The 12,977-nt window shown below is 40.2% G+C and overlaps 1 protein-coding gene and 1 non-coding gene across 2 annotated transcripts in view; one reads left to right on the top strand and one right to left on the bottom strand.

Annotated features, from left to right (window-relative positions):
- LOC108108708 (poly(rC)-binding protein 3) overlaps positions 1-12,977 on the top strand; it is a 95,710-nt gene that overhangs the window by 3,087 nt on the left and 79,646 nt on the right. The window lies entirely within an intron of this gene.
- Positions 9,185-9,256, bottom strand: Trnac-gca. Its single transcript has one exon. It is a non-coding gene; the product is annotated as a tRNA-Cys (tRNA).

Raw genomic sequence — 12,977 nt, 5'->3', positions numbered from 1 at the left:
CCGCTACAAGTACATTAACTAGGCGAAGACTATGGAAGGACCCTCTTTGTGGACGGAACAATTTTCACTTAATAGCCGTGGACCAAAAATCCGGAAACAGAAGGCAGGGAGGGGAGGAGAAGAAAGCGAATGGGGAGCACAAAGCAACATTCCGCACATTTGCACAGAGCAAAAAAGTAACAAGAACTGAGAAAGAGCCGACTAAAAGTGGTGAAAAGAGAAACCAAGGGAAAGGATGGCGGGGGCGGCAGAATAGAAGAGTGAAATATATATTTTTACCGTGCACAGTAATGAAAGGCCTCGGGCATAAGTTTTAAATAAATATTTGTCCCTCTGTGTGTGTGCATGTAATTCAACAAAAACAACAGCAAACACAAACAAAATGTGCACGAAATGATAGAAGAAGGAAACGACGGAGAGCCGAAGAGGCGGGCGAAGAGGGAACTGAAAGCACTGGACTGAAAATACTGCATATCGCAATTATGAGAGCCCAAAAAATAAGCCTCGATGTGAAAGTGTAAAAGTTGGTAAATACTCTGGGCAAACGCCAGATACAGTGACTTCTCGTTAAGGGATAAAGGATGGTTAGTAATCTAGAATGACATTAGAAATTCTTCATTTATTTAAAACATTCTTCGTAATCTTATACTTGTAGAGATAGAAACGATTCCTGAAATCAAGTTTGTAAAAGTCTCTCTTTGTCTTGGTATAAACTTCTCTATACTATGTATATCAATAATATCATCAATAAGGATACATTTGCAACTACGGCTCTTTAAAAATATTTTACAAATCTTAGAACCAACACCAAACCCAACCCTATATAGGCAGATTCATAATAAAGCTGGCAACATGTTCTAAATATTATACCATGTTTTATTATGTTTGCTCTCTCTAACACGAAACACTTTATGGCCCACTCATTTGTAGGGTATAATTATGAGGGGTGGCACATGATGAGGCGTCTATGGGGGAGAGGATGAGCTGGCACCATGATGTGCCCGAGGGGTCGGGGCTAGGTAAACATGAAGAACACAACAGCGGCAAGAAAACTGGCTGACTGACTGCGCCCCTCTCTCTCTGTGTTGAGTTACCGAAAAGGGGGCGTGCCTAGTGGGGTTAGGATGGGGGTCCAACTATTAAAGTCGGAAAAACAACGTCACAGATACACAAACAAAAAAAAAGAAAACAATCCAGGGATATATTTCGAAAGAGATTCTGAATATTATTCCATATTTAAAATTTCAGAAATCTAGGAACCTTTTTTAAGGAACCTTTTTTTTTATCTTGAAAAATCCCCATAAAATCTTCGAAATGGTAATAAATTCTCGTTAAATTGTGGTGTTAGAATACATTTTTTACAGTGCAGTGGGCGAAGGAACGAAAAGTAGGTTGAGGTAGCCGCTGTTTGGCGCCGCCATGTTTAGAAAGTGCACACAAAGCATAAGGCTAACAAAAAGGCCAAGACAGGGAGAGAGAGAAAGAGAGATAGAGAGCATTTGAGAACGAGAGAATTTTCTCTGTTGCACAGTGTAACAAAAGATTTGCTTAGCTTTCATGTAAAGCGTAAAATACAAACAATTATGCAGTTGGTAGGCAAGCGATCTTCTATTCAACCCATTTCTTGCTGCAGAGAGGAAATTATTTATGAGTTTTTTTGTACATAAAAATCATCCTTAAATGTTTGTGTAAAAACAACATTTTAGCATCGATATGTACTGCATTTTCAATTATTTCAAATGCCCCAAATAGTAACTCCTTTGATATGAAAATATTATCTATTTATAGCATATTTTGAATATTGTTATATGTATGAGTATCCTCAGAGAATCTTTGCTTTCATGTTAAAAAGAATAAAGAATAGTACAATATAAATTTTAGTATCCTTATTTATATATTTTGAATTAAAGTGAAAAGTTAAAAAACTAGAAATTCTTTACTGCTTTTGTTTAGAATAGTTTACATTTTCAAAGACAAGCCATAAATTATTTTGAGTGCACTTTCTGCCCCCACATTCCCTATTTAGTAGGCCGTCAAGCCACTTGAGTCCGAGGCTTTGCTACTTGAAATTTTGGACAAAGCAGCGGTGACCTGTCCTCCTGCCTCCGACTTCTCGCCTTCTACCATCCACTTTCTCCTCCACCATCCTGTGTAAAGTGCAACGTTGTCTGACTTGAGCCGAGGCCTACAAAATATGACAAATTACAAAATAATTGTGCGCACAGTCAAAACGCTGTCCTCGTTTGTTGTTGCTGGTGTCCTTCCTTTCATTCTTTCCCTTGCCTTAACCCCTGACCCATCCCCTCACCCATTCCTCTCCCATCTCCATACCTATCGTCATCGTGAGCATACCTTGCAATATTAATGAACTCTTTTACATCGTCTGTCATTTCCATGGTGGCAGTGTAAACCGCAGCCAGGCCCCGCACCTCCACCTCCATAGGTTCTTCTGGGCCATATTCCCCATGTCTGCCTCTTTCCAATACTCATTTGGCTCCTATTTGCATGGCTTTGGATCCTGAATGGGCGCAGGAGGTCGTCCTTATAGAGCCGACTTCGACAGAGGCTCGGCAACATGCTGTATTTACTTTGGGGCAGGACTAGCAAAAACCACTATATGTTTATGCGGGGGGATTGTTTAGTTCTCTTATAATCATTATCCTTCATTATGAAATTTTATCCATTTTATATTACAATATCACTCTATCTCTATCGCTCGATCTTGTACGTAATTGTTATGTTTTTATGTTTATAATCAAAGAAATTAGAGCCAAAATAATAAAGCCAAATTAATATAAAAATTAAATTGTTTTCCTAAATTTGTCGTAGCAGTGGTCTTGGGAGTTCCCAGAGTTGAAGTTTCATTCAAGAGTTGAAGTTTTTCAAGCATTATCTACCTTTGATCATGAAATCTTGCCACATAAACCCATATTTTTGCATGCCGTAATTGACTGTTGTGCAGGCAGCCCTCAACTATTCTCCCGCAACTGTCGCGCTAGGAGTCCCCCGAAGCACCGAAGCCGGCATCCCCGACTTTCAGCCCCCAAGTCCCCCAGATCCTGGGGGACCACCCCTTCGGGGAGAATCCATGGAGCATATCCATGGCGCTCCCAAATGAACGCGTTCGCAGTGTTTAAAGTTTGTTACTCGAAATGCATTTTATATGGCCCGTTAGCCGTTACAGTTGTGTTTGCATTGGCCCGCGGGTATTCATTAAAGTTGAGGGATCTGCACGTGGTGAATGGGAGTGTGCTCGTATAGCCGGCTTAAAGCTGACAATATTCCGGGTCTGCGATACGGACGGATGGCGAAGGGACGGACGGACAGACAGACGGACGGACGGATGAGAAGGAGCTCGCTGTAGCAGGGCATGGCAAGTTAGTTTGGCGTCGAAAAAAAAACTAAAAAGGAAATTAAAGGAAAATGTTGCGTCGCTGCTCTGGTTTGAGTAATGGAAGTTTTGTCGGGTCGGGTCGGGTCGGGTCGGGTCGGTTCGGGATATAAGGATGGAGATGGGGATACGATGGTCTGTGACTGGGGCGACGAATGGATAGACAGCCCAGACGCCTGGAGTTGGCTTATTACATGGGCCAACTCCTCTGCGTGTGAGTGTGCTGGCCAAAAACTTATTAGACAGTCGGAAATTGAATATTGTTCCTGCAAAATTGTTAAATGTTTGTTCTGGTCTCCTCTCTGTCATGTTGATGTTTCCTGTTTTAGCTTGATTCCATCTCCAGGGGTACTCTGTCCTCTTGAAGTACGATATGTGTGTGGTTTTGGCCATCTTCCCCGCTTCTGACTTTCAAATTGTTTTGTTGTGCCTCGTACGGGGGCAAGTAATTAGAGCAATGTTCAAATGTGCAGCCAAAGTTTGCAACACATGCACATTTTCCGATGTTCTGCTGATAAAGTTCTATCTCTGGGCCCTTGGCCAAAGTGTGAAAAGTGCTGGGATTAGCACCCAGTGCAAGGAAGCCTGATATGAAGGGTAATCCGGATTAGAGCATGGATCAGGAAGTGCGGTGAACATGGCTTTTTGTTAAATTCGGAGGTTTTTAGTATTCAAGTGGCTTGGGGTTATCTGTACATCAGAGCAGGGCTTTTAATTAACTGGATTTATTATCAGGTGCTTCATGAATGAGCTATGGAGTATGTATAATAGACTTGCCCTTTACCTCAAAGGTATTCAACGTCAATCGTATACATAAGATGTGATTTTTACTTGTCGCCGTCGTAATCTACTTTATTAAACAATTTTCTTTCTGTCTATTCAAATCTAAACCGTATCTGAGCACAGTCGTGTCTCTTAAGGCAGCCAATCGAATTGAGAAGTCCAGCTTAACTTCTTCTGAAATTACAAAATGAAATAGTGTCACGCTCTCTTGATATGCAGCTCCATCCCATCTTAGCTGTATTACATCGTAATCTCCTGAAATGTTGCTCAAAACTCACAAATCTGTATTTGTTGGCATGACGCGTAAGTCCCCTCTAAAGATAAATATAAACACACTCGAAAGCCGCAGTCGGTTCATTAGTTACATTGGAGGTCCTGATAAGCTCATTAGCGTAATGCAAGTAACAATGTTGTCATTTCGTCACGGCTGCATGACGATGTCGGGATGTCAGAGGGAATACGCTGCGTATACGCAACGCGTGCAGCGCAGGGAGAGGGGACTTTAAGGAAACGGCTGCTTAAATTGTAAGTAAACCATGGAAACCGCAGTTTGCCCAAGAGCGTTCCCCCAAGAGCTGGCCCACCCACCCATTCACCCACTGGAGCACACCTGGAGCTTATTAAAGCCCTTCCGTTGCAGACGCTTTCAAAGCGATTTTCATTCTCGTCCGCTCTGCTCCTCTCAGATCTCACCCAGCTTTCTCCTCCTTTCTCCGGGCATCCGGCTATTCAGCTATCCATCCATCTATCTATCTTTCTTCATGTCTGTGTCTCTGTCTTAATGCCTCTTGAGTGCTCCGCTTGGCTGGGCTTAAACTCTTTGCTGGCATTTCAACGCTGCAGCAGTTTGCAATTTCACTCCCCACCACCTCCAACCTTTGACCCCCGGCCTCCCAATTCCCTCCAACTTGCCACTTTGCATTTGTTTCACCCACACACTCACAGAAAAACTCAAAATTGAACTTCAATCTTCCTTCTCTTGCAACAACACCAGCAGTCGCATTGGTAGCAGCACAAAACACAAACGCATGTAAATTGGCCAATTTTGTGTAGCCGCCTCCCTCTGCCCAGACACGTCCCCTTTCGCCAACCCAATCTCTGTTACTTCTGCTTGGAGTCCGGGCAGTTCACTGAAAGAATTACTTAGCTATATATTGCTGTGTTATTAATGAATAAAATCGAATTTGAACTTTGGTATTAACAATTAATTCAGAAATCAGACACTTCAAGATCTTGAGATCAAGGATCTTTATTTTATGAAATGACCGTTTCATATCCATGGCAACTTATATAAATTTATGTTTCTGTAGATAGGGCAAGGAAAATAAACGTAATTTTGAATAATATTGAATTTCCTTCTGTGCATCAAAGTGGCAGCATCCGAAGCAGCGAAAAAATTGCATAAAAATCCTTTTCTTTTCGGTTTCTTCTTCTGATTTGTAACTGGCGCACTTTGTTGATTTCTCCTGGCCTCGTCCTGGCCGGGGCATTCCTGCCTCCCACTCGTCCTTCGCAGCTCCCCTTGGCATTTTATTTATTATTTGCCTGACAGCCACTGAGACGGGCTTCTTACAGGCACTGCATTTCGGCCAAAAATGCTGGAATATGAAAATTGGCAATTGGAAAGCTTTTACTTTTTTTTTTTTGAAAGAAGAACCATGAATGGGAATAGAAAAAGTTCGGAAACATTCCTAAGCTGACACTCATACTGCTTGTTCTGAAGAATTTTCATTCGTTTTAATTAGGAAATGTCATTTTATATGAAATACAAAAATAAATACAAATTATTAAAACAGTTTACGGAAACATCTGTTTGTCCTTCAAGAAACTAAAATATAATGCAATAACTTAAATAAAAAGTGTATATGCTATTAATTAGGTTATAACAAAACCAAGAAGGAAAAGAATTGTTTTTAGTTTGTGGATTAAAACTAAGAGATTAAACAATTACTAATCATAGAAAGTATACACTTTTAGGTGAGTTTCAATAACAAATGAAAATCGTTTAAAAGGTAAATTTTCTTTTTGTTGAAAAAACATTTTTTTTTAAATTTCCGAAAATGTAATCCTTTTGATAAAATAATAAACTTACACCAAAATAAAATATCTGCTTCATTTATATATTAAGTGCTTTATATTTGTTGTTAATCTTTGTTTTTAATTGATTTAACATTGTATGTCTCTTAACATGAGATAACTTAAAGTTGGCAGCAAATAATTTTCTTAATAACGTTTCCTTAGGGTTTCTAAATTGGCAAGGAGTAACATACATATACATGTAAGTTATTGTATAGGTATACATAAGCATTATGCATTATTAACATTTTTATTTAAAACATTGGAGAATTGTATTTTACTGCATTTAAACATACATGCCTCGTGTTGTTATTCAGGTTTTCATGATTAATTTAAATTGAATGTTGCGATTGTTCTACCCATCAGTGGCTTGTAAAAGCCCAATGATTGGAAGCACTTAAGCAATGTAAACCTTTCGATTTCGATTTGCATTGCAATTAGGAATCCGTTTAGGAATCGCTTCTTGAGCCGTGTTGGCAACCGGAGCGGTAATGAAAAGTTGCGGCTTTGCTTTTCTCCGTTCAGCTGTAGCGCAGACCACAACCAATCGCTGGCGACAGAAATGCGGAACGTGGCAAGGCAAAAGTTTTAATGAAGCTGCCGCCGTTTTGCCGGGCCTCACCTGAAACCGTTTTCGGTTGACGAAAGCCATCAATTGGGAAATGGAGGCAGCGGTGCCGGCGTACTCCAATCCAAAGCTGTGGCAAATGCCTTTCCTGGCCCGACGCTAATCAAATTAGAATGCCAAAGCTCGCGCTACATAGTCGCCTGCTGAATTATGAGGCAGCTACTTTCTGCGGTCAACCGAAGTTTGACGAAGGCAGCTCGGTTCTGGCTGCCTTTGGGCTGCTGGTGTTTCTAATATTACTTTGCATTAATTATTTGCACCCTCGACTTTGCCCCTGCCCCCTGCCCATACCCCGACCCGGCATAATATTTATTTAAAATTTTAATGAGGCGGTGCGAGTGAGTGGTCCCTGGGAAAGAGCTCCCTCTCCTTCAATACTTCCCTTGCGGTTGCCTTGACAAATCCTGCCGAGAAGGAAGCCAGCATATTTGTGCGGTTTCTGTGGGCCACAATATAAATCTACGCAAACACACACACACACAAACTGTCGCAGGAGAGTCAGCTACAGATACAGATACAGATACTTAAGTGCAAACATCGTTGCATACTTTTCGGTGCACTTGGACAAGGACACGGCACGTGATTGATGTGGCCGACAATGCCACTCAAGGGATGGGAATGGGAATAGGGCAGTGGGTGGTGGAGAGAGCTTACATGCTCTTTACATGGCCATTAGATATATCATACGTATCTCCAGCGGAGGCTGCCAGGAAAATAACATTTCATGCTTGATTCCTCGTCTCCGCTTTCTTCAGCCTTTTCTGAGGGGATTTGTGTGCGTAATATATTTAAACTGATTTCAGTTTGATGCTTCCATGGGAAAAGTATTCTCAGCAGTATAAATAGCAGAGATATGGCTTTTGTGTGGCTTTTTTTATTTAATTTTGACTGAAAGGGAAGATGAATAGTGGCTTGACTAAGTTACTCGAGTGTAAACCAGCCTTATCAAAAACATTCAAACAGGTAAACATTTTTTTTAAATATTTGATTTGATTTTACAAAGATCAATGAATTTCTCTTTAGGGTCTTACCTTTAACAATAATACATAATACAGATTAATACAGTAAAACTGGAATATGCAAGGGTTGGTTTCATAAACAAAGAATTATTTTTGGCTTTTAAAAATGGTAAGTCATTCCTCACCGATAAGCTGATAGTTTGAAGAGCTAACAAATATACCAATTAATTAGTGCCAAATATATTTTCCCTTTATATTATACATGAAATTGTAGTTTCTCTGCGCTTCGTTGACATATCTCTCTTATGAGCCTGTCATTTCGTCCCATGTACCCAGCGCCAATTAGTGGGTTCTTTTTTGGGAATTCAGATTTCAGATATTCTGTAACTTCTATATATTTGCATAGTTTTTCCGTACGCGTAGCTTTCAATTAATTAAACAAGTATTCTGTGAGCTTTGGCCATACAGAAAACATGCAGAAATATCAAAAATAATTACACAAATAAATTTATTCGTTTTGTTCTGCTGCTGTACTTGCGATTTTTGCATATTTTTGCGTAGCCATGTAAATGGCAAGGGAAAATTGCTGAGAAGCAAGAAAATAAGCGAAAAATAAAAGCAGAGAAATCTCGGCTATAAATACACGACGTCAGCGAACGGCGACAACAGCAACACAACACAACTACAACTACAACGCTGCCACTCCTAAGTGCCCCCCAATCTTTGCGCCCGTCCACGTTTACCCCGGATCCTATCTTGGATGCGGGACGGATCGGATGGTCGGAGATTCTTCGCTCTATGCCAAATGCAGTGGCCTCAGTACCACAACAACGCTCGAGAGTCGTCACAGGGCTGGGGGCAACAACTTGGATGTGTCCTCGACCATCTCCTCCTCTCCCTGCACAGTGGAAAAGACAGACACTTCGGGTTATGCCAGAGATCTGTCTCTAGAAAGATAGATGTGATTGATATCTTCGATAACACTGCGGATATGCAATAACCATCGTTAATCCTGTAATTCTTACTGCTTACAGATTGAAAGTTGTAATATATAGTCATTAAATAGATATCTGGATAGCTCTACATCACAGCCACTGTGCAGAGCATCCTTTTGGAGTGCCTCACTCGGTGGAAAATGTTTACGCAGCTTGGGCCAGGAGAAGTGGTTTATGATGCCACGGCAATGGCAACATTTTAAGCTTCATCGGGCACGAAGGGCTTGCCACTGGAATAGTTAAGCAAAATGTGAAGAATGTCCGTGGGAAAAGTCTCGAGAACAGAATCCACCACAAATATTTTCTAGTGTGCGAAAAAATATAACGAGTATCATCAGAAAAAAATAACTGAAGGGGGCACCCGGATTTGAACCGGGGACCTCTCGATCTGCAGTCGAATGCTCTACCCCTGAGCTATACCCCCATCTGAAAGAAAGGAGTTTAATAGTTAATATGAACACATTATCTCTTTGACAGAGATTACAGTTTTGAGTTCGGTGTCCTTGTCAATGGTTAATTATGTGTTGACCCAATTATAAATGTTAGTCGTAATATACTGTTGGACATGTTCAGCATCGCCGCAAAACCTTGTGGGTATTACTCATATCTATGTACATATGGATGTTCATATATATTGCTAATGAAGAATGAGTATGTATTGATCTTTTCAAATTATATAATAATATTACTTGCGGCTATGAGTGTACATGAGATTGAGGGTAGCTTGTCTTATAGAAACTGCAAGGAAGATAGGCTATGGATATTTACCTGTTTAAATATTTGTATCGAAAACTGTTAAATTAATAAAAATATTTTGAAGTAGCAGTTGTTGCAGCAGCCGTGACTCCACTGACTTATGTTAACAATCTCCAAATTTGATAGTTTTAGGCCCTTATTTTTACGGGTGTATTCCCCTTTATTGCGGATGCAGCCCTAGCGATTTCTCTCTCTGTTGTGTCTGCATCCAAACCGCATATATGTTGTCTATATATTATGTACTAAATCTGTCGTTTTCCTTCAATATGTCAACGTTGTCGTGGCATAGCCATAGCCATATCCCCTTCCCCAACCCCTTACCAAGCCCCTTATGGTAGTCTGGGTCTCTGTTCTGTTCTGGTTGCGTTGTCGTCGTCGCTGCTGAAATTTAATTAATGTGAAAATTTGCACAGACTCAGGCTATTTATAAGTTGTTGTAAGTGCTCGCCATGACATAGCCAAGCCCCTCGCCCGCCCCTCGGATCCTGCAGTGCCTCCGGTAAATGCCATGTGGAAATTGAAAATTGGGAATTTTCCCTGGAGAGCTGAGAGCTAAACTTGGCATTCTGTGGGCGGGGGGAATATTTTTTGGTTTTTTGGCTAATTTAAATATGCAAAATGTTGCATGGATTGATTTTCGCTTCTGTTTGCGGAAGGCTGCTCTCATTTCGGTGGGTGTTGATGCAGTGGGGGTGGTAAGCGATGGGAAGATGAAAACTGGGAAATGGAAAATGGGTAGGTGTGCCAGTGCCACAATCAAACACTTCAAAGTGAGCCTGAAAAGCCTCTGAACTCTGTCACTGCCAGGCGGCTCCTCTCGACACAATTTCAATCGACCTCCCTTTACCTTTACCTATATACTGGCACAGTGCCTTTGCCGAAATGGTGTTGATGCTCAGGTGGGCATGGCCAGCCCCCTGCTGGCGAACAATTCGTACGAGGTGTGGGCTGGAGTGTAATTGAATTTTGATTTAAAGTCCTTTGATATATCAGAAACAAAGTGAAGTCTTCGACTCACTTACGCCAGCAACAGAGCCGACCTGGACCAACTTAGGTCAATTCAATTCGGATGCTCCGAAATACCTACCTACGCTTCGCCACCCACATCCACATTTCATTAGAAAGTTAATCGATAAACCCCCATTCCCTCTACGGAAATCCGTAAACCCCAAAAGCCAAAACCAATAAAAATTTGTAGGAGTAAACTGCACAGCTCCGGGTGCGATGCGATGTGGGCAAAGTTGAAAAGTTGTTGCAATAATTGATTTGTTGCAGATGTTTTGGGGCTTTGCTGGCTTTGTCTGCATTTGCCAGGCATTTGCCAAATGGAATTCTTCACTAAATTCCCTCTCTCCCTGCTCCTTTGTCGCTGCCTCTGCTGGATTATTGCTATTCTACAGTAATTACTTAGATTAAATGGCAAGTGCCTGAGTGTGAGTGTTAGTGTTACAGCCGTTGAGTTGGCAAATTTAATTAGAATTATAAGCTATCAATAGAATGGACATTGAACTAATTCGGATTCGACGGTGAAATACAAAAAGTAACCTAGAAATTTTGATATGAAATCTCTTACAAGACTGTAAGACTGTTACTGTCGCTACTCAGTTAATGCCTTTAAATATATATTTTGAATAGTTAATCTTTCTTTTCCTTAATGCTTCTAAGCAAAAAAAAGGGGTTTTGTAAATTTAAAAAGCCTAAAAGAGTTTAAAAAATGGTTAATTAATACACTTTGAAACTTCCTTGATGCCACCTTATCCTCAGACTGAGATCAAGCACTCACTTATAGAGTCTTAACCCGAACCTTACTCATTAAAGGCTCATTTAAGCTCGAGACTCTAATTTAAATAAATTGCTCGAATTTAACTAACTCAACCCTTGGATGGAAAGTTGGGGAGGACTTTATAATTGACGTGCGCAAACTGTGGCAACTCTGGCGGAAAATATTTTTGTAATTCAAAGCGGACGACAGAAAACGAGACGAGAAAGCATTCCCAAAGCCAACAATCGTTCACCTTCTGCGGTGGCCCGGCCACGCCCCCTTTGGGAATGCTTTTCTGGTTTTCCATTCCATTCTGGTGCAGTGCAAACGATAATAGATCCACTGGAGATTGCCACTCCTCTTGCCCTCCATCCTCAGCGGCATGGCCAAAATGTGTTTTCGAAAAAGAGCCAAAAAATAAGGGAAAAAGTGAAAATAACGCACAGAAGCCCCAAAAGCACTGCACAGATATTTTAATTAGAAACAAAGTAATTTGCATATTAAATAGGGGATAGAATAGGGAGATAGTATGCTATATAGTTGAGATAGGGAGCTCACAGAGTGAGGAGAGGAAGATGCACGCAGGATTCATGTGAAATTGAAAATTACCAATTTAATTGGTAAAATACGAAACAGAAGCAAAAGCCTTCAATAATAATTAAACCAACAGTTTCCCCACGAAGTTTATTATCGGAATGTGAATTCGTTATAAAATGACAGGCTTAAATTTGTTCAGAGACTTCTTGTTACTTGTTGACAGAAGGGGTGTATTAAATTCATCAAAAAGTGTGTAAATGGAAGAAGAACTCCTTTGAGGATCAGAAGGGTTATCACTAAAGTCGATCTAGCCATGATCTTCACATTAATCAACGAAACACTTGTATTTACTATACAAAAAATGCAATTTAGAAACTAATTTAGAAACTAATTTATATAAAAACTAGGCCAAACTTGTTAATAAATTAGTTCTATGGCTCGAGAAATATTTTCCCATATTTTCCTATAGTTTTTCATGATTTTTGCTGGGAAGAAGACGTCTTACTGATCTTAAATTACAAGACTTGCTTTTAAAAAGTGTTGATATCTATACAAATAATATGATAATGGATTAAAAATTGCAGGAAACTCCTTCACTTGGTTACAAACTTTTTATCTAAATTGTAATGCCCTCTGAAAGAGTAAAATACATATTTTTATATTTTATTCATTGCCTAGAATTTTATTTAGTTTTCCGACAAGAATTACTCAATTTAATTGAAAATAAAGAAAATGCGAATGGCTTTTATCACAGTAGTAAAATAATTCCTTACAATTCATTTAAAATAATTTAGAACAACAAAAAGCAGCCATGATAAAACAATTTACTTTCCCATTTACAACCATTTTCCCTCCACACCTATTATCTTAAAGACATTTAGAAAATCAAAAAGAAGTTTCGCTAAAGGCCAGGCACTAAGGGGATGCCTTTAGATTAAAATTGACACTTAACTGCGATTATCGCAAAAAAGCTTTTTGGCCTGGCCATCTGAAAAGAGCCGCAGGCAAGAAGAGAGCCGGCTAACATTGGGCACGGCATGCGAGGCAATCAGCCAATCACTCAGTTGGCCCGTCACTCATTCTATCACGC

The sequence above is a fragment of the Drosophila eugracilis genome, unplaced genomic scaffold (genome assembly GCF_018153835.1).
Source record: "Drosophila eugracilis isolate 14026-0451.02 unplaced genomic scaffold, ASM1815383v1 contig_2154, whole genome shotgun sequence".
In the NCBI taxonomy this organism is placed as follows: domain Eukaryota; kingdom Metazoa; phylum Arthropoda; class Insecta; order Diptera; family Drosophilidae; genus Drosophila; species Drosophila eugracilis.
The sequence above is the reverse complement of the archived record's forward strand: the minus strand, read 5'-3'. Positions and strand labels throughout refer to the sequence as shown.